A 25,452-nucleotide genomic window follows, 5' to 3' on the forward strand; every position below is an offset into this window, starting at 1 on the left:
ATTGGATGCATATGTCACATGTGCGAATAACTAACATTGGCTTCAAGTTTGTCTTCCCTTCCTTATGGTCTTTCCTCCTATTACTTCCTTCCCTCCTTCCTTCCCTCCTTCCCTCCTTCCTTCCTTCCCTCCCTTCTTTCTTCCTTCCCTTCTTCCTTCCTTCCTTCCCTCCTTCCCTTCTTCCTTCCTTCCCTCCGATCCTTCCTTCCTTCCCTCCAATCCTTCCTTCCTTCCCTCCAATCCTTCCTTCCTTCCATCCTTCCTTTCCTACATTCCCTCCTTCCTTCCAATCTCCCTTCCCTACATTCCCTCCTTCCTTCCCTCCAATCCTTCCTTCCCTCCCTCCAATCCTTCCTTCCCTCCAATCCTTCCTTCCTTCCTTCCCTCCCTCCAATCCTTCCTTCCTTCCTTCCCTCCAATCCTTCCATCCTTCCTTCCCTCCAATCCTTCCTTCCTTCCTTCCTTCCTCCAATCCTTCCTTACTTCCCTCCAATCCTTCCATCTTTCCTTCCGTCCAATCCTTCCTTCCTTCCCTCCAATCCTTCCTTCCTTCCCTCCGATTCTTCCATCCTTCCTACCCTCCAATCCTTCCTTCCAATCCTTCCCTCCAATCCTTCCTTCCCTCCTTCCTTCCCTACATTCTCTCCTTCCTTCCCTCCAATCCTTCCTTCACCCTTCCCTCCTTCCTTCCCTCCTTCCTTCCTTCCTGCTCTCCCTCCCTCTCCCCTCCCCAGCTCTGACATCCGGGGCCGCGCCTTTCCCCACAGCACGCTCTCCGTGCGTCCGGTGACATCACGCGACACAGGGGAGTACGTATGTGTGGCGCGCAACGCGGCGGGCGACGCGCATGCACGGCTGCGCGTGGAGTTGGCAGCTGGGCCAGGCGCCTCCTATCTGCAACACAGGCTTCCCGTGACGCCCGTGACCCCCGTGACCCAGGACGCCGATCCCAGGGAGGACTGTGCTGCCCACCACTGCCTCCACGTCCCATCCGGTGTCCTGGGAGATCAGGATGTTCGGGTCGCGAGGCCTGATGGGAGTGTGGGGATCTGGGACCTGGGGCCTGGGTTAGACCTCGGATGTGTGACCACGGGTGGGGGGGCGGACCCTGGGGCGGGTTCTTCCTCTTCCTCTCAGTCACTTCCTTCTTCCTCTTCCTCTTCATTTCCTGTTTCCTCTTCCTTTCCTTCTTCCTCTTCCTCTCAATCACTTCCTTCTTCTTCCTCTTCCTCTCAACATCATTCAACTTCTTCTTCCTCTTCCTTTCCCTCTTCCTCTTCCTTTCCTGTTTCCTCTTCCTTTCTTTCTTCCTCTCCATCTCTTCCTTCCTCTTCCTCTCACCATCCTTCATCTTCTTCCTCTTCCTCTGCTTCCTCCTCTACTTCTTTTCCTTCTTCCTCTTCCTTTCCTTCTTCCTCTTCCTCTCATCCCTTCCTGTTCTCTTCCTCAATCTCTTCCTTCTTCCTCTTCTTCCTTTCCTTCCTCTTCCTCTTCTCAGTCTCTTCCTTCTTCCTCTTCTTCCTTTCCTTCCTCTTCCTCTTCTCAGTCTCTTCCTTCTTCCTCTTCTTCGCATTCTTTTCCTGCTTCCTCTTCTTTTCCTTCTTCTTCCTCTTCTCCATCTCTTCCTGCTTCCTCTCATGTTTTCTCTTCTTCCTCTTCCTTTCCTTCTTCCTCTTCTTCCTCTCCCTCTCAGTCTCTTCCTTCTTCCTCTTCATTTCCTGTTTCCTCTTCCTCTTCACTTCCTGGTTCCTCTTCACTTCCTGCTTCCCCTTAGCTTCCTGCTTCACTTCCGGCTTCCCCTTCACTTCCTGCTTCGCTTCCTGCTTCCTCTTCGGCTCCCACTTCCGCTTCCGCCCCACTACCCCCCGAGCTCTACGTCCCCTACAGCGCACCCGTGACCTTCACGTGCCCCCGTGACCCAGGGGTCGCGCGCAGTGACCTGGCTGACGCCGGCCTCGCAGCCCGTGGCCTTCACTTCCGGCCCGGAGGACACCCACTTCTGGGTGCTGCTGGACGGATGTCTGCGCCTGCGGGGGGCACGGCGGGCCGATGCAAGCACGTGCACGTGCATGGCGGGGTGGGGCTGGCGCGACACCGTGCTCCTACACGTGCAGCTGTGGGCGCCGCGCATCCGGGTCACGCCTGATGTCCATGACGACGTGAACGACGACATCCGGGTCTCCCCCGTGGTGCGTCTGCGCGTGCGCTGCCAGGCGGATGGCGTCCCCGAGCCCCGCCTGCTGTGGGAACTTCCGGGCGGGCTGGTACTTCCAGTCCCGTATCGCAGTCGCACGGGGGGAGGGATCAGCGTGGATGCGCGCGGGACGTTGGAAATCCCGGATGTGCCTGCGCTGCGCAGCGGTGGCAGCTACGCCGTGGCGTGTGTGGCACGCAACCCGGCAGGTGAAGCCCAGATGTGGGTGCAGCTGCCGCCCTGGTGGGCGCGGGCTCTGCGCCCTGTGGCGTCGGCTCCGCCCTCTGAGGCGTTGACTCTGCCCCCTGGCGCGCCAGCTCCGCCCAGTCACACGCCTGCCCTGCCATCTTGGGCGCTGGCTCCGCCCCCTGGTGCGCTGGCTCCGCCCTCTGAGGCAGCTCCGCCCCCTGCCCCGCCTGCCCCGCCATCTTGGGCGCTGACTGCTCCCTCTGAGACATTGACTCCTCCCCCTGTTGCGCCGGCTCCACCCCATCACGCGCCTGCCCCGCCATCTTGGGCGCTGACTCTGCCCCCTGGGGCGGCGTCGGGGGCAGCACTGCGTGTGGCGCTGGGCGGCAGCTTCCAGCTGTGCTGCCCCACCTCCACGCTTCCGGTGTCCTGGCGCCTGCCCGGCGGGCTGGTGCTGCGTGGGCTGCAGAGGCATGGCCGCTTCACATTGGGCGCCAACGGCAGCCTGGAGGTGCGCGCTGCCTATGTCTGCCACGCCCACCCCGGGGCGCCGCCCGGACACGACCCCCGTGCGCCAGAGACCTGGATGTTCAGCTTCATTCCCACCACTAGGCCGCTGGGTGCCATGGCAGGGCAACGGACTGAGGAGACCCGGATGTGGGGCTTCATTCGCGCCGCTAGGCCGCGGTGTTCGGTTGCCGGGCAACCAAGTGAAGATACCAGGACGTTGGGCTCCACCACAGCGTCTAGGCCTCTGCCTTCGGTTGCCAGGCAACAGACCAAGAAGACCCGGATGTGGGGCTTCATTCCTGCCTTTAGGCCACTGGGTTCGGTTGCCGGGAAAGCGCGTGAGACCCGGATGTCCGGCTCCAGCAAGACTCCTGGGCCCCAGCCGGAAGATGCCGGGATGTGGGGCTCCAAACCTGCGTGTGCTGTACAGAAGCTGCAGTCCGACCAGAGGCCACGGAGAGGCTAGGACCCGGATGTGGACTGGGAGGGACCCGGATGTGGACTGGGAAAGACCCAGATGTCACCTATCTCTGGGTCCACTGAGGGGCCAGGACCCGGATGTGCACTGGGAGAAACCCGGATGTCACCTATCTCCGGGTCCACTGAGGGGCCAGGACCCGGATGTGGACTAGAAGGGACCCGGATGTCACTTTCTTCCATGTCCACTGACCTGGATGTGGCATGGAGGAACCGGATGTCACTTTCCTCCAGATGCACTGATGGGTCAGGACCCGGATGTGGACTAGGAGGGACCCGGATGTCACCTTCTTTCATGTCCACTGAGGGGCCAGTACACGGATGTGGACTGGGAGGGACCCGGATGTCACCCTCATTCGTGTCCACTGACCCAGATGTGGCCTGGGGAACCCGGATGTCACTTATCTCCAGGTCCACTGAAGGGCCAGGACCCGGATGTGGACTGGGGGACCCAGATGTCACCCTCCTCCGTGTCCACTCTCCCGGATGTAGTGTCAGGGACCCAGATGTCACTTATCTCCAGGTCCACTGAGGGGCCAGGACCCGGATGTGGACTGGGGGACCCGGATGTCACCTATCTCCATGTCCACTGAGGGGCCAGGACCCGGATGTTGCGTGGGGAACCCGGATGTTATGTAAGTCCACGTCCATTAACCTGGATGTGGACTGTGGCAGGGACCTGGACATGTGCTGGGCAGGACCCGGATATCACATCCACAGGCCTGGCTGTGGCGTGTGGAGTCCCGGATGTCACGCTCCTCTCCTTCCACTGACAGGGTCTAGGACCCGGATGTGGCGTGGGGATCCCAGATGTCAGGTCCCTCCACATCCACTGAGGGTCCAGGACCAAGATGTGGAATGGGAACTACCCGGATGTTAGGGACCTCCAGGTCCGTGAACCCGGATGTGGGCTGGGTACTCGGATGTTAGGGACCTCCAGATCCATGAACCTGGATGTGGGGTGAGTACCCAGATGTTAGGGACCTCCAGGTCAGTGAACCCGGATGTGGGCTGGGTACTCGGATGTTAGGGTCCTCCAGGTCCATGAACCTGGATGTGGGGTGAGTACCCAGATGTTAGGGACCTCCAGGTCCATGAACCTGGATGTGGGGTGAGTACCCAGATGTTAGGGACCTCCAGGTCCATGAACCTGGATGTGGGGTGAGTACCCAGATGTTAGGGACCTCCAGGTCTGTGAACCCGTATGTGGGGTGGGTACCCAGATGTTAGGGATCTCCAGGTCCGGGAACCCAGATGTGGAGGCGAGTACCAGGATGTCACTTAACTCCAGGTCCACTGGCAGGCGCCAGGACCCGGATGTGAGGGGTTTGGACCCGGATGTGAGGGTTGGGACCCGGATGTGAGGGGTTGAGACCCAGATGTGAGAGGTGGAACCCGGATGTGGGCGGAGCGGGCACTCCACACCTTGGCTCCAGCTGCGCTTTGGCCGTTGGGGTCCTTTCCCAGACTCGGAGGCAATAAAGCAGCCATGCTGCTTCTGGATGGAATTCTTCCTCACTTCCGCCCCCCAGCGCAGGCCAAGCCCTCCTGAGTCCCTCACTTCCTCCCCAGCCCAGGCCACGCCCTCCTGAGCTCTGGCCACGGCCTACTGAGCACAGGCCATGCCCCCTGGGCACAGGCCACGCTCCCTGATGGTCCTGACTCTTATTGCAGCCCTCCATGTAGTTTCGAGGTTTCCCTCCTCCCCTTCCTCCTGCCTCTGCCAGGCCTGGCAATTTCTTGGCGCCCAGCCCAGCAACTCCGGGCTTTTCCCTTCCTTCCCTGCCTACCCCTTCAGCACCACATCCTGTTCCTTTCCAAGGAACAAGGGGACTTTTATTTTGGAGGGGGGTTGTGGAGTTCTGGCTGCTGGAGTGACGTGGACATTTGAGCCCTGCGAGCTTCCTGGCTGGCAGGGAGAGCAACAGGCCCAGGCGCTGATGGCAGAGAACTGTGGATGTGAGTTCGTCCTCTGGGGAACATGGGGAGAGGTGTGGGGACCCGGGTTGGGGGGGCTTCGATTGCTTTTTGGAGCCCCCCCCGGATGTCCCACCATGCCCCTGGGTGGGGCTTCAGGGCCCCGCCACAGGCCTGGAAAGACGAGGTGAGGGGCTGATGTACTGGTGGGGACAACAGCAGCCTGGCCCTGGGGTGGCCGGATGTTCCTCAGCTCTTCCCCACTTCCTGCTTCCGGTCTTCTCTTCCAGGAAACGGGGAGCATCATGGGAAGGACACAATCCTGGGCGCCATGTTGGTCAGGAGAGGGCCTGGAGGGAGGGGGAGTCCTCCCATCCCTCCTCCCATCCACCCATCCATCCATCCACCCATCCATCCATCCACCCATCCATCCATCCACCCATCCATCCACCCATCCATCCATCCACCCATCCACCTATCCATCCATCCATCCATCCATCCACCCACCCATCCATCCATCCACCCATCCATCCATTCATCCATCCACCCACCCATCCATCCACCCATCCATCCATCCATCCATAGACCCACCCACCCATCCATCCACCCATCCATCCATCCATCCATCCACCCACCCATCCATCCATCCACCCATCCATCCATCCACCCATCCATCCATCCATCCATCTACCCATCCACCCATCCATCCATCCACCCATCCACCCATCCATTCACCCATCCATCCATCCATCCACCCATCCACCTATCCATCCATCCATCCACCCATCCATCCACCCATCCACCCCTCCTCCTCCTCTCTCTCCTCCTCAGGTCGCACAGCAGCTGCACAGCCCCACCCCTCATCTTCCTCCTCTTCCTCCTCCTCCTCCTCCCCCCTGGCCCCTGCGCAGGCCCCGCCCACTCGCGCCCCAACTTCCTGCTGCTCTTGGCCGACGACCTGGGCCTGGGCGACCTGGGCAGCTTCGGGAACCACAGCCTGCGGTGAGCAGAGGGGGAGGCCCGGATGTAGGGCCTTAGTTACCCGGATGTGGGAGCTCAGATCCCTGGATGTTCCACCAGGAGAACTGTATAGACATCTAGTAACTCAGTTCCCCGGATGTTGGATGTTAGTATCGTGGATGTTGGATATCAAATCTCGGGATGTTGGATCTTAGTGCCCCGGATGTTGGATATCAGGTCCCCGGATGTTACATGTTAGTACCCCGGATTTGAAGACCAGGTCCCCGGATGTTGGAGACCAGGTCCCCGGATGTTGGATCTTAATGCCCCGATGTTGGATATCAAGTCCCCGGATGTTAAATCTTAATACCCCGGATGTGGGAAATCAGGTTCCCGGATGTTGGACTTCAGTTCCCTGGATATTGGATGTTAGTACCCCGGATATTGGAGACTAGGTCCCCGGATGTTGGATGTTAGTGCCCCGGATGTTGGATATCAGGTCCCTGGATGTTAAATCTTAGTACCCCGGATGTGGGAGATCATGTCCCCAGATATTGGACTTCAGTGCCCCGGATGTAGGAGATCAGGTCCCCAGATTTTGGAGGTTAGTGCCCCGAATGTGGGAGTTCAGGTCCCCGGATGTTAGATATTAGTACCCTGGATGTTGTAGCTCAGTGCCCCGGATGTTGGATCTTATTCCTCCGGATGTAGGAGCCCAGTTGCCTGCATGTTAGATCTTAGTGTCCTGGATGTTGGATATCAGGTCCCCGGATGTTAGATATTAGTACCCCGGATGTTGGATATCAGATCCTCGGATGTGGGATGTTAGTGCCCTGGATGTTGGAGGACAGGTCCACAGATGTTAGATCTTAATGCCCCGGATGTGGGAAATCAGGTTCCCGGATGTTAGATGTTAATGCTCCGGATGTTGGAGATCAGGTCCCCGGATGTTAGATGTCAGGTCCTCGGATGTTGGAGATCAGGTCCCCGGATGTTGGAGATCAGGTCCCCGGATGTTGAATCTTACTGCCCCGGATGTTGGATATCAGATCCTCGGATGTGGGATGTTAGTGCCCTGGATGTTGGAGGACAGGTCCACGGATGTTAGATCTTAATGCCCCGGATGTGGGAAATCAGGTTCCCGGATGTTAGATGTTAATGCTCCGGATGTTGGAGATCAGGTCCCCGGATGTTAGATGTCAGGTCCTCGGATGTTGGAGATCAGGTCCCCGGATGTTGGAGATCAGGTCCCCGGATGTTACATGTTAGTACCCCGGATGTTAGAGCTCAGTTCCCCGGATGTTCCACCAGGAGAACTGTATAGACATCTAGTGGACCTCAGGTCCCCGGATGTTGGATGTTAGGTCCCCGGATGTTAGAGTTCAATTCCCAGGATGTTAGATCTCAGTTCCCTGGATGTTGAAGATCAGGTCCCCGGATGTTGGATATCAGATCCCCGGATGTGGGATGTTAGTGCCCCGGATGTTGGAGATCAGGTCCTCAGAGATTAAATCTTAGTATACCCCAGATGTGGGAAATCAGGTTCCCGGATGTTAGATGTTAGTACCCCAGATGTTGGAGATCAGGCACCCGGATGTTGGATATCAGATGCCTGGATGTTGGATCTTTGTGTCCCAGATGTTGGAGACCAGGTACCCGGATGTTTGAGCTCAGGTCCCAGAGTGGATCTTAGTTGCCCGGATGTAGGCCCTCAGGTCCCCGGATGTTGGGCCTTAGATCCCCGGATGTAGGAGCCCAGTCCAGATATAGATCTTAGTACCCTGGATGTGGGATCTCAGGGCCCCAGATGTTGGATCTTAGATCCCCGGATGTTGGACCTCAGGTCCCCGTATGTTCTTGGCTGTGACTCAGTTTCCCTCTCCCCCCACAGCACCCCTGGACGGCCTGGCCCGGGACGGCGTGCGGCTGACCCAGCACCTGGCGGCAGCGTCTGTCTGCAGCCCGAGCCGTGCGACCTTCCTGACGGGACGCTACCCTGTGTGCCTGGGTTGGTATGGGGGAGTGGGACATCTGGGGAATGGAGGGGGCGGTGGGGGGGAGGTGGGGGCAGGACATCCGGGGATCTGAGAGCCAACATCCGGGATACTAAGATCCAACATCCGTGGACCTGATATTCAACATCTGGGGATCTGAGACCCAACATCCGGGGATCTAAAGCCCAACATCCGGGGAACTGAGCACCAACATCCGGGGCACTGAGCTCTAACATCCAGGGACTTCATCTCTGACATCCGGGTTACTAAGATCCAACATCCGGGGATCTAAGCACAAACATCCGGGGCACTGAACTCTAACATCCGGGGACCTTATCTCTAACATCCATTGTACTAAGATCCAACATCCTGGGATCTGAGGCCTAACATTCTGGGAACTGAACTCCAACATCCGAGGACCTGACATCCACCATCCGGGGTACTAAGATCCAACATCCGGGAACCTGAGCCCCAACAGCCGGGGAACAGAGCTCCAACATCTGGGGATCTGAGGGCCAACATACCTGAATCTGAGCTCCACTATCCGGGGTTGTAAGACCCAACATCCAGGGAACTGAGCTACAACATCCGGGTAACTGAAGTCCAACATCTGGGGTCCTGATATCCACCATACAGGGCACTGAACTCCATCATCCGGGGATCTGAGGGCCAACATCCGGGATACTAACATCAAACATCCGGGGACCTGAGGTCCAACATCCAGGGAACTGAGGCTCAACATCGAGGGCACTGATGTCCACCAGAGGGAGGGGAGGACTACTCTGAGGATCTCAGGTTCAAATTCCTGAGACTCTGGGACTTCCCCCCTGAAACGCCAGGAAACCGGAAGTGATGCCATATTGGTTTCCCCCGGGGGCTCCCAGGGCTGGGGTCCTTTCCACCCCGGGTGCACAGGTCCCAGGCTATCCCAGACACAGCAGGCCTTCCCCCTGAAGGTGTTAGATGCCCCCTCCTGACCCGGGACGCCATCATCACTGACCTAGGGTCCTTCTCCTCTCTCTTAGAAGGGATGGTGACCACCAACGGGGCACGCGTGCTGCAGTGGGCAGCCGTGTCGGGCGGGCTGCCCACCTCCGAGATCACCTTCGCCAAGATCCTGCAGGAGCAGGGATACGCCACCGACCTCATAGGTAAGAGAGAAGTCATCCATCCACCCATCCATCCATCCACCCATCCCCCATCCATCCACCCATCCATCCATCCATCCACTCATCCATCCATCCATCCACCCATCCACCTATTCATCCATCCATCATCCATCCACCCACCCATCCATCCATCCACCTCCATCCATTCATCCATTCACCCACCCATCTATCCACCCATCCATTCATCCACCCACCCACCCACCCATCCATCCACCCATCCATCCATCCATCCATCCACCCACCCATCCATCCATCCATCCACCCATCCACCCACCCATCCATCCATCCACCCACCCATCCATCCATCCATCCATCCATCCATCCATCCATCCATCCATTCCCCTATTCATCCATCCATCCATCCACCCACCCATCCATCCATCCATCCATCCATCCACCCATCCATCCATCCATCCATCCACCCACCCAACCATCCACCCACCCATCCATCCACCCATCCATCCACCCATCCATGCACCCATCCACTCATCCATTCACTCATCCATCCATCTCTTCCCCTCCAGGCAAATGGCACCTGGGCCTCAACTGTGAGTCCCCCACTGACCACTGCCACCACCCCCTGAACCACGGGTTTGACTCCTTCTTCGGGTCCCCTTCACCCTGATGGGGGACTGCCTGCAAGCGGAGCCCTCGGAGAAGCGAGCACGTCTGCAAGGGCCCCTGGACCTGGGGGCGCAGCTGCTGCTGCTTTCCCTGCTCTGCCTGACCGCTGGGAAGCTCACGGGCCTGCTGGGCCTGCGCTGGGTGCCCTGGGTGCTGGGCCCCGGATGTGGGGCCTTGCTCCTGGCCTGCACCTCCCGCCTCCTGGGTGTCTTCATCGTCCATGCCGACTGCTTCCTGATGAGGGATCACCAGGTCGTCCAGCAGCCTCTGAGGTTTGAGGCCAGCGCGGGGCTCTTCTTGTGGGAGGCTGAGGCCTTCATCCACAGGTCAGCCTGGGGTCGGGGAGGGGGACAGATGCCATCTACTAGATCTCTATAGTCAACTGGTAGACCTTAGATCCCCGGATGTACATCCAGTAGATCTCTATAGTCAACTGTCAACCTCAAATCCCCGAATGTTCCACTAGATCTCTATAGGCATCTGGTAGACCTCAGATCCCCGGATGTACATCCAGGAGATCTCTATAGTCAACTGGTCAATCTCAAATCCCCGGATGTTACATCAGTAGATCTCTATAGACATATGGTAGACCTCAGATCCCCGGATGTACATCTACTAGATCTCTATAGTCAACTGGTAGACCTCAGGTGCCCAGATGTATATCCAGTAGATCTCTATAGTCAACTGTCAACCTCAAATCCCTGGATGTTCCATCAATGGATCTCTATAGACATCTGGTAGACCTCAGGTCCCTGGATGTTCCATCTAGTAGATCTGTAGAGACATCTGGTAGACCTCAGATCAGGCCATGATCGATTATTGGTAGTATTGATCAGATCATGATCGATTATTGGTAATAACTGATCAGATGATGTTCGATTATTGGTAATAACTGATCAGCTCATGTTCAATTATTGGTATTATCGATCAGATGATGTTCGATTATTGGTATTATCGATCACATCACAATCGAATATTGGTATTATTGATCAGATCCTGTTCGATTATTAGTAATATCTGATCAGCTCATGTTCTATTATTGGTCATATCAATCAGATGTTTGATTATTGGTAATAACTGATCGGATCACGATCGATTATTGGTATTTTTGATCAGATCACCATCGATTATTGGTATTATCGATCAGATCAGGATCAATCAGGTCGGTTATTGGTGAGGTTATTGATGATGGGGGCGGGGTGTGACGTGGGTCCGCAGGCACCAGGCCTGCCCCTTCCTCCTCCTCGTCTCCTTCCTCCACGTCCACGTCCCGCTGGTCACCTCACCTGCCTTCCGGGGCCGCAGCGCGCACGGCGCCTACGGCGACAACGTGGAGGAGCTCGACTGGATGGTGGGTGAGTGCGGGGGGGGGCAGGAACTGAGGCATGGTGCTTGGGATGGGGGAAACTGAGGCACGGGGGTGGGGTGAGTGGGATAGGGAAACTGAGGCACGGGGGTGGGGTGAGTGGGTTGGGGGAAACTGAGGCACAGAGATGGGGTGAGCGGAATGGGGGAAACTGAGGCATGGGAACGGGGTCAATGGGTTGGGGTACACTGAGGCACGGTGCATTTGGGTAAACTGAGGCACGGGGACGGGGTCAGTGTGTTGGGGAAAAACTGAGGCATGGGGTTTGGGTAAACTGAGGCACGGTGCATTTGGGTAAACTGAGTCACTGGGCATGTTGGGGGTAAACTGAGGCACGGTGCACTTGGGTAAACTGAGGCACGGTGCATGTTGGGTAAACTGAAGCACGGTGCATGTTCAGGGTGAACTGAGGCCCGGTGCATTTGGGTAAACTGAGGTATGGTGGATGTGGGTAAACTGAGGCCCGCGTATAGGGGTAAACTGAGGCACGGTGCATGTTGGGTAAACTGAGTCACTGGGTATTGGGGTAAACTGAGGCACGGTGTATTTGGGTAAACTGAGTCACTGGGCATGTTGGGTAAACAGGCATGGTGCATGTTGGGTAAACTGAGTCACTAGGCATGTTGGGTAAACTGAGGCACGGGGACGGGGTCAGCGGGTTGGGGTAAACTGAGGCACGGTGCATTTGGGTAAACTTAGGCATGGTGCACTTGGGTAAACTGAGGCCCAAATATAGGAGTAAACTGAGGCACGGTGCACTTGGGTAAACTGAGGCAAAGTGCATTTGGGTAAACTGAGGCACAGTGCATGTTGGGGGTAAACTGAGGCCCGGTGAGCGTTGAGGGTAAACTGAGGCACGGTGCCTGTTGGGTAAACTGAGTCACTGGGCATTGGGGATAAACTGAAGCACGATGGAAATTTGTAAACTGAGTCACAATGCATGTTGGGTAAACTGAGGCACGGTGCCTGTTGGGGGCAAACCGAGGCACGGTGGATGCTGGGGGTAAACTGAGGCATGGACCCATTTCCCCCCCCCTGCAGGGCGACTGCTGGCAGCGCTGGACGGCGCGGGGCTGGGGCGCCATACCCTCGTCTACTTCACGTCGGACCACGGTGCCTCACTGGAGGCCCAGGCTGGGGGCGCCCACCTCGGGGGTTCCAACGGCATGCACCGAGGTGAGGGGAAAACTGAGGCAGGGTGGGCGGGGCCTCCCACGCGGCCCGACCCCTCATCTTGACCTTTGCCCTTCGCCCCCCCCTTGCAGGTGGCAAAGGCATGGGCGGCTGGGAGGGCGGCATCCGGGTCCCTGGGCTGGTGCGCTGGCTAGGGATGCTGCCCGCAGGGCGCCTGGTGCCTGAGCCCACCAGCCTCATGGACCTGTTCCCCACCGTGGTGCGCCTGGCCGGGGCCTGGGTTCTGGCGGACAGGTAGGAGTTCGCCGGCCTGGGTCCCCACGGGGTGGAGGAGAAGGGGGGTCATCCGGGGCCTCGGGGATCCCGAGGGGGGGAGGCTGAGGCCTGCACATCCGGGTCTCTGGTTGCTCAGAAGCCTGCACATCCGGGTCTCTGAGGGCTCAGACCTGCACATCCGGGTCTCTGGGGGCTCAGGAGCCTGCACGTCCGGGTCTCTGAGACCCAAGACCCAGGGCTCAGGCCTTGACATCCGGGTCTCTGGGGGCTCAGAAGCCTTTCCATCCGGGTAACTAAGGGCTCAGGCCTGCAAATCTGGGCCTCTGAGCACTCAGAAGCCTGGACATCTGGGTCTCTGAGGACTCAGGCCTTCATATCCGGGTCTCTAAGGCATCAGGGCTGCACATCCAGATCTCTGAGTACCTAGGCCCAGGTCTCAGGCCTGGACATCCGGGTCTCTGAGGGCTCAGGCCTGCACATCTGTGTCTCTGAGGGCTCAGAAGCCTGCACATCTGGGTCTCTGGGATCTGAAGCCTGCACATCCGGGTCTCTGGGGGCTCAGAAACCTCGACATCCGGGTCTCTGGGATTTCTGGCCTGCACATCTGGGCCTCTGAGCGCTCAGAAGCCTGCACATCCGGGTCTCTAAAGGCTCAAGCCTTGACATCCAGGTCTCTGGGATCTCTGGCCTGCACATCCAGGTCTCTGGGGGCTCTGGCCTGCACATCTGGGTCTCTGAGCGCTCAGAAGCCTGCACATCCAGGTCCCGCAGGGAGGTGGACGGCCGGGACCTGATGCCCGCGCTGCTGGGCACAGCGCAGGCCGCAGGCCACGACTTCCTGCTGCACTACTGCGAGGCTCGGCTGCACGTCGTGCACTGGTTCGACCACCCAAGTGAGTGCCTCGACCTCCTCTGGGCCCCGGGGCGGGGGAGGGAGCTGCATGCATGCGTGCAGGGACTCGGATGCAAGGCCTGGGGGTGGGAGACCCGGATGTGGGAATTCCCGGATGTGGGAATCCTGGGATGTGAGGACCTGGATGGAAGGCATGAGATGGGAATCCCCGGATGTAAGGTCCCGGATGTGAAGTCCCCGATGGGAATTCCCGGATGTGAGGTACTGGATGAGAATCCCTGGATGTGAGGCCCCGGATGTGAGATCCCGGATGTGAGGCCTCGGATGGGAATCCCCGGATGTGAGGTCCCGGATGTGAGGTCCCAAATGGGAATCCCTGGATGTGAGGTCCCAGATGAGAATCCCCGGATGTGAGGCCATGGGTGTGAGTCCCCGGATGTGAGGTCCCACATGTGAATCCCCGGATGTGAAGCCCAGATGTGAATCCCCAGATGTGAAGCCCTGGATGTAAGGTTCTGGATGTGAGGTCCCGGATGTGAATTCCCAGATGTGAGGTCCTAGATGGGAATCCCCGGATGTGAATACCCAGATGTGAAGTCCTGGATGGGAATCCCCGGATGTAAGGTCTTGCATGTGAATGCCCTGATGTGAATCCCTGGATGTGATGTCCTGGATGTGAATTCCCGGATGGGAATCCCCGGATGTGAGGCCCCGGATGTTACTCCTTTCTCCCCACACCCCCCCGCAGGCCGCACGGTGTGGAAGCTGCACTTCGCCACTCCGCGCTTTGACTCGCCATGCTCGGGTGCCTGCCTCGGTTTCCCTGCCTGCGCCTGCTCAGGGCGGCGAATGACCCGCCACCTGCGGCCACTGCTCTTTGACCTGACGGCAGACCCGGGGGAGACCCGCCCGCTGCAGGGCCCGATGGCGACGCGCAGGGGGCCGCGGTGGCCGGGATGCTGCGCGCGCCACCCCCTCGTGGCCCCGCCCCTCGCCCCTGCACACAACACCTGGAGCCCGCGCCTGCAGCCCTGCTGCTCGCCCGGACCGCTCTGTGCCTGCGACCACCTGATCCCCGACCTCTGACCCCGACCCGACCCCCAACCCCCAACTTCCCCAGGGCTATGGCAGATCCTGGCTTGCGCCTCTCACATCCGGGGACTCACATCCGGGTATTAAACATCCGGGTATACTCAAATACAGAGATTCCCACATCTGGGGATTCCCACATACAGACTCTCACATCCAGGGATTCCTACATCCGGGGATTCCTACATTCGGGGATTCTCACATCTGGGGATTCCTACATCCGGGGATTCTCACATCCGGGGATTCTCACTTCTGGTGACACATCCGGGGATTCCCGGGGATGTATTTACACATCCGGGGAATCCCACATCCGGGGACTTTTACACCCGGGGATTCTCACAACCAGAGACCCTCACATCCTGGGACTTTTACATTCGGGGATTCTCACATCCAGAGACTCTCACATCCGGAAATTCTCACATCCAGAGATTCCCACATCCGGGTATTCTCATATCCGGGGATTCCTACATCCGGGGATTCTCAGACCAGGGAATTCCCACATCTGGGGAAATCTCACATCCAGAGACTCTCACATCCAGGGATTCCCACATCTGGGGATACTCGCATCCAGGGATTCTCATATCTGGGGATTCCCACAGCTGGGGATTCTCACATCCGGGGATTCCCACATCTAGAGATTCCTACATACAGGGATTGTCACATCCAGGGACTTTTACATCCAGAGACTCTCACATGCGGGGATTCTCACATCTGGGGAACTTTTACATCCGGGGATTTTCACATTCAGAGAGTCTCACATCTGGGGATTCTCAGACCCAGGGATTCCCACATCTGGGGACTCTCACATCCTGAGCCTCTCATCCCGGACCTCCACCTTGGGCCTCCCATCTGGGGCCTTTCCCCATCCTCCCATCTGGGGCCCTCTCACATCCGGGCCTATGTCCTCTAACTTCTCACACAATAAAACCTCGTGAGCACGGCACCGCACAGCAGGGTCAGGGGTCACCGGGGTCAGAAGCTGGGCACTGGCCCTGCCTTCCATTTCAGGTCATTTCCGGTTGATGCTAGGATACAGGGCTGGTCCCGCCTTCCATTTCAGGCCACTTCTGGTCGTTGCTAGGGTATAGGACTAGTCCCACCTTCCATTTCAGGCCACTTCTGGTCATTGCTAGGGTATAGGACTGGTCCCGCCTTCCATTTCAGACCATTTCCAGTCGTTGCTAGAATACAGGGCTGGTCCCACCTTCCATTTCAGGTCATTTCTGGTGGTTGCTAGGGTATTGGACTAGTCCCGCCTTCCATTTCAGGCCATTTCCAGTGGTTGCTAGGATATTGGACTATTCCCGCCTTCCATTTCAGACCATTTCCGGTGGGTTGCTAGGATACAGGCTTGGTCTCGCCCTCCTCCAAGACATCCCACCACCTAGATTCACACCTGATTGGCCTATTCCATGAAAGCCCCGCCCTCACTTTCCTAATTCACTTGTCATTTGTCCAGCTGTAAGACACCCCCTTTAGCCCCCCCACAAATCCAACTCGCTGCTGATTGGACCTCACACAACAGTCCTGCCCCTAACTACCTGAACTCAGATTCAGATTGGCCCAGCGGGATTGGAGACGTGGGGTACCCGGATGTTGGACCACTCTAAGGGGGGGCGGTAGTTGGGTGGATGGATGGGTGGATGACCAGGCCTGCGACCTCTTCCCCTTCTGTGCCTGTCCCAGGGGACCCCAATGACCTCTCCAGGGATTGACCCAGATGGGCCTATAGCTCCTTATGGTGGTAGGATAAGTCGAGGTCGGAGGTCTGTGTCTCCCTAGGCCTAGGATGCATTGCACCTGCACGACATCTGGGTCTTCTCTGGAGGGAGGGACCCATTGGCTTCCCCGGGGACTCCTCCAGCCACGCCCCCTGCTCTGATTGGCTGACACGCCTGTCTCTCCATCCTTTGGCCCCGCCCAGGGAAGCTGGGGGTCCAGTCCCGCCTCTTCCTTGGGTGATATTGAAAGGCAGGGCATGCTGTCCATCATCCCTGGGTCCCGCCCCCTGCCAAGCCAATAGCTGGAGAGTCGATATGTGTGAAGCCACGCCTCTACATGGCTAGCTCTATGAACGCTGTGGGTGCCTATCACCCAGAGGTCCCGCCCACTAGTGAATGTATGGGCTCACGGGCTGTCCTTCACTTCCAGGTCCCGCCTCCTGGCTGTTGGAAGGCCACAGGGGCTGTCTGTCTCTTCCAGGTCCCACCCTCTGGCTGTTGGAAGGCCATAGAGGCTCTCTGTCACCTCCAGGCCCCGCCCAATGGCTGTTGAAAGGCCACAGGGGCTGTCTGTCTCCTCCAGGTCCCGCCCCCTGGCTGTTGTGTGGACATTTGTCCTGTCTGTCACCTTCAGACCACGCCCCCTTGTTGTAAAATCATGTGTCCTGTCTGTCACCTTCAGGCCACGCCCCCTTTTATTATCAAGTGTCCTGTCGACTTCAGGCCACGCCCCTTGCAATTAGATGGCCACACAGGGTGTCATTTACCTCCAGGCCCCTCCTCCTACTCCGTCTTAGGTCCTGTCAAGCCAAAGCCCCGCCCACAAGTGACTGACTGGACACTCTAGCTGTCCATCACCATCCTGTCCCGCCCTGCGCCTATCTCCACACTGAGTAGGCACCAGAGGGGAAGGGAAACGCTGCCTGGGCACACGCAACGCGCATGTGCGGGAAGTGGTTCCAAAGAGGCGGAGCCTGCGCATGCGCCATGGAAAGATGGGCGGGGCAGACAGGCCTGACAGTGCGCATGTGTACTTTACGTTGATTTTATTCGTCCCTCCCCCCCAGGCTCCTTCTTACGCTTCCGCCTGCTGCTGGAGGCCCCGGGTTCGAATCCAGCCTCACACCGGGGCGGGGCCTGGGGGGGAAGGGAGGCACAGGCTACAGCGCCCGCGGGGGATCATGGGAGGCTTTGCCCCGCGCCCCCCCTCATCCTGGGAGGGGGCAGTTCCCACCTGCATCCTGGCCCGCAGCCCGAAAGCAGCGTCTGCGACATCCAGATTAGAAGTAGGTAATGGCGGTGCCCACCAGGGCCACGACCACCACGGACATGACAGGGGACACGACTCGGGCCAGCGTGCTGCCTGGAGGGGGCGGAACCGGAAATGGGGGGTAGAACACACCCAGGAAGGGGGTGGGGCGTCCCCCTGCAGCTTCCGGTCTGGAAGTGTCCGGAAACAGGAAGCGAGCCAAGGCGAAGGGGGCGGGACAAGGGTGCCTGACCGGAAGTGCTATCACAGCCGTGACAGGAACTGTCCATGAACAGGGACAGGAAGTGCCCCTAGTCAAGACCGGAAGTTCTTGTGTACTAGGGACTGGAAGTCTCCATAGTCAAGACCAGAATTTCTTGTATACTAGGGACCGGAAATCCCCATAGTCAAGACCAGAAGTTGTTATATACTAGGGACTGGAAGTCTCCACAGTCAATACCAGAAGTTCCTACACACTAGGGACCGGAAATGCCCTTCCAATCAGGACCGGAAGTGCCCTTCCCATCAGGATCAGAAGTTTCTATATACTAGGGCCCGGAAGTCCCCAGTCAGGACCAGAAGTTCCTATATACTAGGGACCAGAAATCTCCACAGTCAAAACCGGAAGTCCCCATAGTCAATACCAGAAGTTCTTATACACTAGATACGGGAAGTTCCTCTACACTAGGGACCGGAAGTGCCCTTCCAATCAGGACCAGAAGTTCCTGTACACTTGGACCGGAAGTCCCCATAGTCAAGACCAGAAGTTGTTATATACTAGGGACCGGAAGTCTCCACAGTGAAGACTGGAAGTTCTTACACACTAAGGACCGGAAGTCCCCATAGTCAGGACCGGAAGTTCATATACACTAGGGACCGGAAGTCCTCAGTCGGGACCGGAAGTTGTTATATACTAGGGACCGGAAGTTCCCAATCAGGACCGGAAGTTCCGATACTCTGGACCAGAAGTTTACATACTGTCAGGAGCGGAAGTTCTCATGCAGACCGGAAGTCCCAATACACGCCTGGGCCCAGATCAGGAGGGGACCGGAAGTGGGGCGGCCGAGGGGGCGGGACTTACCCTGGAGGGTCTCCGTGGATCACGTGTTCGTCGCCAGCACCTGGGGTGGATGGGGAGGAGAGACACAGCCCTGGGAGCTCGGCCTCCACATCCGGGTCCTTACATCTGGGTCCCTATATCGGGGTACCCACATCCAGGTCCCTACATCCGTGATCCCATGTCTGGGTCCCTACATCCGGGTCTCTACATCCAGGAATCCACACTGGGGTCTCCACATCCGGGTCTCTACATCCGGGTCTCCACAATGGGGTCTCCACATCTGGGTCTCTACATCCGGGTCTCCACACTGGGGTCTCCACATCTGGGTCTCTACATCCAGATCTCCACACTGGGGTCTCCACATCTGGGTCTCTACATCCAGGCTTCCACATCCGGGTCCCTACATCCAGATTCCCATGTCTGGGTCCCTACATCCGGGTCCGTAAATTCGGGCCTCCACACTGGGTTCCCTACATCCAGGCTTCTACATCCAGGCCTGTCCATCCCCAGCCTCCATATCCGGGCCTCCCCCCTTCCATGTCCTCACCTCCTGTGCCTGGCGGGGGTTGGGGCTGGGGTGGAGGCCGGCGTCGGTAGGTAGATGTCTGCGGGAAGAGAGAGAGCGAGGGAGGATGGAGGCCGGCCTCCCCCCTCCCCTTATCCCCCTCCTTCCCCTGACTCCTGACTCCCCCTGAACCCCCTGACCCCGCTCACCTCCATCCCGACCCGGGGGTCACGGCCTGGGCGGGTCAGGCAGCTGTGGGCACAGCCCTGTGTGTCAGGAGTGGGCCGTGCCTCAGTTTCCCCACCCTGGGTGGGCCTGCTGTGTGTGTGGGAGGACCCCACTCATCCGAGATGGGCTTCGGGATCTGCAGGCGAAGAGAGAGAGGGTGGTGACCCCTGACCTTCCCTGACCCCCCCAACCCCTGATCCCAAGGTCTCAGGGGGTCGCAAAGGGTCACATGGGATTCAGGCCCACTAGCGGCCAGGGTGAAGCCATGGGGGGGGGGAAAGGTGAGAGGTCAGGACTCACCGGTGTCACCCAGGGCGTCGGCGAGGTCAAAGTCGGCCTGGCCTGAGGGGGGAAGAGGACAGTTGTTGGGGACAGACGTATGGATGGGGAGACAGATAGACACAGAAACGAACAGACAGACCGAGAGGATGACACACGGACAGACAGACAGACAAGGGATGGACAGATGATCAAGACAGGACAGACAGATGGACAGACAGAAGAAGCAGATGGACAGCCAGGTGGACAGACAGACCAAGAGGCAGACAGACAGAGAGGAAGACAGATGGACAGAGAGGAGACAGACAGACAGACACAGGACAGACAGACCCAGACAGAGAGACTGAGAGGCAGATGGACAGACAGACAGACAGACCAAGAGGATGACACATGGACAGATAGACAGACAGATAGAGCCAGAGATAGATGGACAGACAGACAGACAATGAGACAGACAGAGAGGAGATGGACAGACAGAAACATGGACACACACACACGGACAGACACACGGACAGGCAGGGGCCCAGACACAGACTGACCTGCAGACAGATAGAGACAGACAGATGCAGAGACTGAGGGACAGACAGACAGACAAGGGATGGACGGATGACCAAGACCGCATGGACAGACAGACAGGAGAAGCAGATGGACATCTAGGTGGACAGACAGACCAAGAGGAAGACAGACAGACTGCGAGGAGACAGACAGACAGACAGACTGAGAGGAGATCGACAGACCGACAGAAGCAGATAGACAGAGACACAGACAGACAGACTGAGATGCAGACGGACAGACAGACAAAAAGGAAGACAGATGGACAGAGAGGAGACAGACAGACCGAGAGGCAGGCAGACAGACATAGACAGACCAAGAGGAGATGGACACACAGACAGACCCAGATAGAGACAGACCGACACAGACAGACTGACTGATGGACAGATGGACAGATGGACAGACAGACCCAGAGACAGACAGACAGACAGGGACACAGACAGACTGACAGATGGACAGATGAACAGACAGACAGACAGACAGACCGAGAGGAGACGGACAGACAGACAGACAGACACAGAGACACACAGGCCAACAGGACAAGGCCCCGGCCTCCAACAACCTGGCCCAACCTGAAAATCCACTGCCACCTCCCCACCCCACAACCCCAGCCCAGCCCCAGGCCCTGATGGGGGGGAACCCGAAACCACCAGGAGAGGAGGGGGGGACACTAGAAACCACCAAAGAGGGGAGAACTACAAACCACCAAACTGAGGAGAGAACTAGAAACCACCAAACAGGGGAGAACTAGAAACCACCAAAAAGGGGGGGAGAACTAGAAACCACCAAACTGGGGGGGAAGTAGAACCACCAAGGTGGGGGAACCAGAAACCACCAAGGGGGAGAGAAACCACCAAGGAGGGGGGAACTAGAAACCACCAAATTGGGGGAGAACTAGAAACCACCGAACAGGGGGAGAGAACTAGTAACGACCAAACTGGGGGGGAACTAGAAACCACCAAGGTGAGAAAACTAGAAACCACCCAGGGGTAGAGAACTAGAAACCACCAAACTGGAGGAGAACTTGAAACCACCAAGGAGGGGGAACTAGAAACCACCAACCACGGGGAGAGAACTAGAAACCACTAAACTGGGGGAGAGAACTAGAAACCACCAACCAGGGGTAGAGAACTAGAAACCACCAAGGAGGAACAACTAGAAACCACCAAAGAGGGGGAACTAGAAACTACCAAGGGGGGGGACTAGAAACCACCAAAGAGGGACAACTAGAAACCACCAAACTGGGGGGAACTAGAAACCACCAAGGTGGGAGAACTAGAAGCCACCAAAGAGGAGAGAACTAGAAACCACCAAGGGGAGAACTAGAAATCACCAAGGGGGGAGAACTACAAACCACCAAAGAGGGTGGGGGGACTAGAAACCACCAAGGCCTCACCCCAGCCTCCTGGGCCCAGGCCGCAGAGCAGGGCGGCCAGCAGCAGCAGCAGCAGCACAGGTCCTCCTTGAAACCTACAAGGCTATTGTCAAAGTCACCCTAAGCAGGAAAGTCCTTGAAACCCCTGTCCAACTTCAGTGCCAACAAAGCCAGAAGTAGAGCCGTGTGGCTCCAGTGGTAGAGGGCTAGCCTTGAGCAAAAGCAGCTCATGGACTGTTCCCAGATCCTGAGTTCAAGGTCCGGGACTGGCAACAAACAGACATACACAACAATCTATGCAGCCATCCAGCTAAAGCATGTCACCCTCTTGTCCCCAGCTGAATTGGACAGAGTTCCCTGGGAAAGGGGCTGGGGGAGCCACTGTCATCTTGACTCTGCCCATTCTGCCTGCATCACAGGATTCTGGCCACACCATTAGTTCATGGTTCTTTCTGACCAAAGGGATACAAGAATGGTGGCCATGCCCACATTCCATGTTGCCTGGTAGATGGACTAGGCTCTGTTAGAACACTCGGAGGCTGAGATCCACAGGGGGAAAATCCTGCCACAGGAGTGTGTGCCAGCTGCAGGCACCCCCTGGCCAACCCAGCAGCTCAGTGCCAGACTGAGCTGGAGCCACAGGCCCTCTGCCCCATGAGCTGCCACCACAGCATGCATGGGGATGGGAAGCAGGACACATGGGCATCTGAGAAGAAAATCTGCTTTGTCCATGACCTGCCTGATGAGGTAGACTTCCAGAGTCCAGCAGGTGAGTTCCCCCATTGATGCAGCCAGCTGTTAGCACACATCCAAATCATTGAGGAGTCCCTCATGGTGTGTAAAGAGCAGATGTTGGTCCTGAATGAGCTGTGTTGGGAGAAAGCCCAGTGCATGCACTTGCTGTCCCAGGAGAAGATGGAGAGGAGGAGAGTGCTGCAGGAGTTGCTGTCACTCTTCACAAGGGAAGGCACACACAGCAGTCTTCAGATGCCAGCACAGGCTGAACTCCCCACCACCAGCACTGCTTCAGACGCCTCAGGGCCTGTGGTGGGTGAAATGAGGGAGGAGCAGAAAGGTTTTGAAGAATTGCAACTTGAAGACAGCATGGAAACTGCCAGAGGAGAGGTCAGCTTCCTGACCCCGTAGTGGACTCCCTCAAGGAGCACGTCCTGCGCCAGATGCCGCACATCCAGATCCGCCCACAGCTCCCAGGCTCAGAGGAGGCGTGCTCCCTCACTTTCTCTTGTAGACTGTTGCGGATGATGACTCTCTATGTGACATACTGACTCTCAAAAGCCTTGGCAGCCACCAGAAGTAGGTGGCCAGGTGGGTTTCTCTCAGGCCTCCATCAGCCGGGTGATGGGAAGGTTAAACTGGGGGTCGGGTAAGGCAGAGGCTGCCGGGAGGTGAGCCAAACTCAAGAGATATCTAATGGCCCATTGGTGGCCAGGAAAGAGGCCCATGTTATGCTTATCACAAAGAATAAATTGTTTTCAAAGCAAAATAAAAAGCCTTCAACAAAGATTTGTTCTTGCAGCCCTGGGGCTTGAACTCAGGGCCTGGCCACTGTCCTGAGCTCTTTTTGATCAAGACTGGCACTCTACCAGTTGAGCCCCACCTCCCTTTCCAGCTTTTTCTGTGTGGAATAGATCCCAGGGCTTCAGGCATGCTAGATGACCACTCTACCACTGAGCCACATTCTCAGCTAGGATGATTCTCCCCCCTCCCAAACCCATATGACCATTCCTCAGATAAATAGGAAGTAGGTGGTGGTGTATGCATCAAATACCTAGGCCAGCAGCCACCAGGCTTAGTGGGGAAAAGATTGTAGTGTAGAAATCTCTGATTTTGCATGCACGTGGTGTGTGTGTGTGTGTGTGTGTGTGTGTGTGTGTGTGTGTGTGTGTGTGTGTGTGTGTGTGTGTGTGTGTGTGTGTGTGAACTCAGGGCCTAGGCTCTATCCCTGAGTTTTCTTGCTCAAGGCTAGTGCTCTGCCACTTGAGCCACAGCCTCACTTGCTTTTTGATGGTTAATTGTAGGTAAGATTCTCAAGGACTTTCCTGTCCAGGGTGGCTTTGAATCATGATGGGGGCCCCCAAGGAAGCAAGAGTAAACACAACTCTCAAATACTATCCCTATGGTGGGCTACTCCTGCACCCTGGGGGCCAGATGTGAAACATGTGGCCCCGTGCCATCATTCTCTAGAGTTCAATTTGAGGAAGTGATCAGGGCCAAGCTGACTTTTGCTCACCCTGATTGCTCATACCAGAGCAGGTCTGTTCCACCCTAGGCCAAGCGAGCTCCAGGAGGCCCGGCTTACCAGGGACACAAAAAGGGAGAGGTCAGCTCCAGGCTGAGCTAAGAGCCTTTGCCTACAGATACCCCAACTTGGCCTTACTTATCACTATAAGACCTGTCAAAGAACAACCCCCCAAAACAAAATTGGAGCTGTGCCTCCAAGTGGTAGAGCTCTAGCATTGAACCACAGAGATCAGGGACAGGGCCCCCAAGCTTTGACTTCAAGACCCCCAGCTGACCTTCCCCCATAAAACACAGGTTGTCTAACTGTGAACTAGTAGGATTTGTGAAGTGTTTCTGAAGAATGGTGATACTGAAGAAAGCACCCTAATTCTAATGACAGCTGAACTTGTGACATACAGCTATGTGCTGAGTCCTTCACAGGGTGCTATTTGCTGGGTCCTTCCCACATGGGGGTTTTGTGCTGAGTTCTCAAAAAGATTTGGTGAGTCATCCCAAAGGGTTCTATATGCTGAGTCCCTGAGAAAAGTGGGCTGTTCTGGGTTTTTCAAAGGGTGCTGTGTGCTGAGTCCATTACACAACGTACTGTATGCTGAGTCCTTCAAAAAGTGTGGTGAGCTACTGCATCCCAAAGGGTCCTGCTATGTGCTGAGCCCTTGCGAAGAGAGGGATGAGGTGAGTTTTTTGAGTGCTGTGTGCTGAGTCCTTTACACAGGGTGCTCTGTACTGTCCTTCAAATGGTGCTCTGTGCTGAGTGCTTCCACAGTGTGGTATGTGCTGAGTCCTTCAAAATTGTTCTATGTGCTGAGTTTTTCGAAGGGTGCTGTGCACTAGATGTTTTACACAGGGTGCTTTATACTCAGCCCTTCAAAGGGTGCTGTGTGCAGAGTACTCTACCCAGCATACTACATGCTGAGTCCTCAAAGGGAGCTGTGTGCTGAGTCCTTTACACAGGGTGCTTTGTGCTGTTTTTGGAAGTGTGCTGTGTGCTGAGTCACCCCAAAGGGTGCTATGTTCTGAGTCCTTGAGAGATAGTTATCCCCAACACACACACACACAAGCACAAACACACATACACACACAAATTTCACCATGCACCTGCTTGGTGTGTGGAGTGGAGGGGGATGGAAGAGAGTCTCCTCCAGCGGTGGGGCTGAGGGGAGATTCAATCCCCCGGGCAAGTACTGGGGGTGGGGGGTAGTGCTGAGCTGAGGTAAGGCTGCAATTGCCATGGTCTAGAAAACTCAGGGCCCAGTCAGGGCTGCAATTGTGGCCAGGGCTGGGGGCCGGGGCCCAGGGGAGGAGGGGGCGGGGCCCAGGAGCGCACTTTGGTGGCAGCAATGGCCAGAGGCCCAAGGGGGCTGGGGCATGTGCACAGCAGGGGCGGGGTGTCCCAGGAGAGGAGTATGGGGCAGAAAGAGAGCTGGGAGAAGAGTGAGCATGAGCACAAGCACCAGTGGAAATGGCTTCAG

The 25,452-nt window shown here is 57.2% G+C and overlaps 1 pseudogene; it reads left to right on the forward strand.

Moving 5' to 3' along the window:
• The first annotated feature begins 5,310 nt into the window (after positions 1–5,310).
• LOC122098724 lies at positions 5,311–14,749 on the forward strand (annotated as a pseudogene).
• The last annotated feature ends 10,703 nt before the right edge of the window (positions 14,750–25,452 follow it).

Source organism: Dipodomys spectabilis, unplaced genomic scaffold (genome assembly GCF_019054845.1).
Source record: "Dipodomys spectabilis isolate Male_0828 unplaced genomic scaffold, ASM1905484v1 ptg000488l, whole genome shotgun sequence".
In the NCBI taxonomy this organism is placed as follows: Eukaryota; Metazoa; Chordata; class Mammalia; order Rodentia; family Heteromyidae; genus Dipodomys; species Dipodomys spectabilis.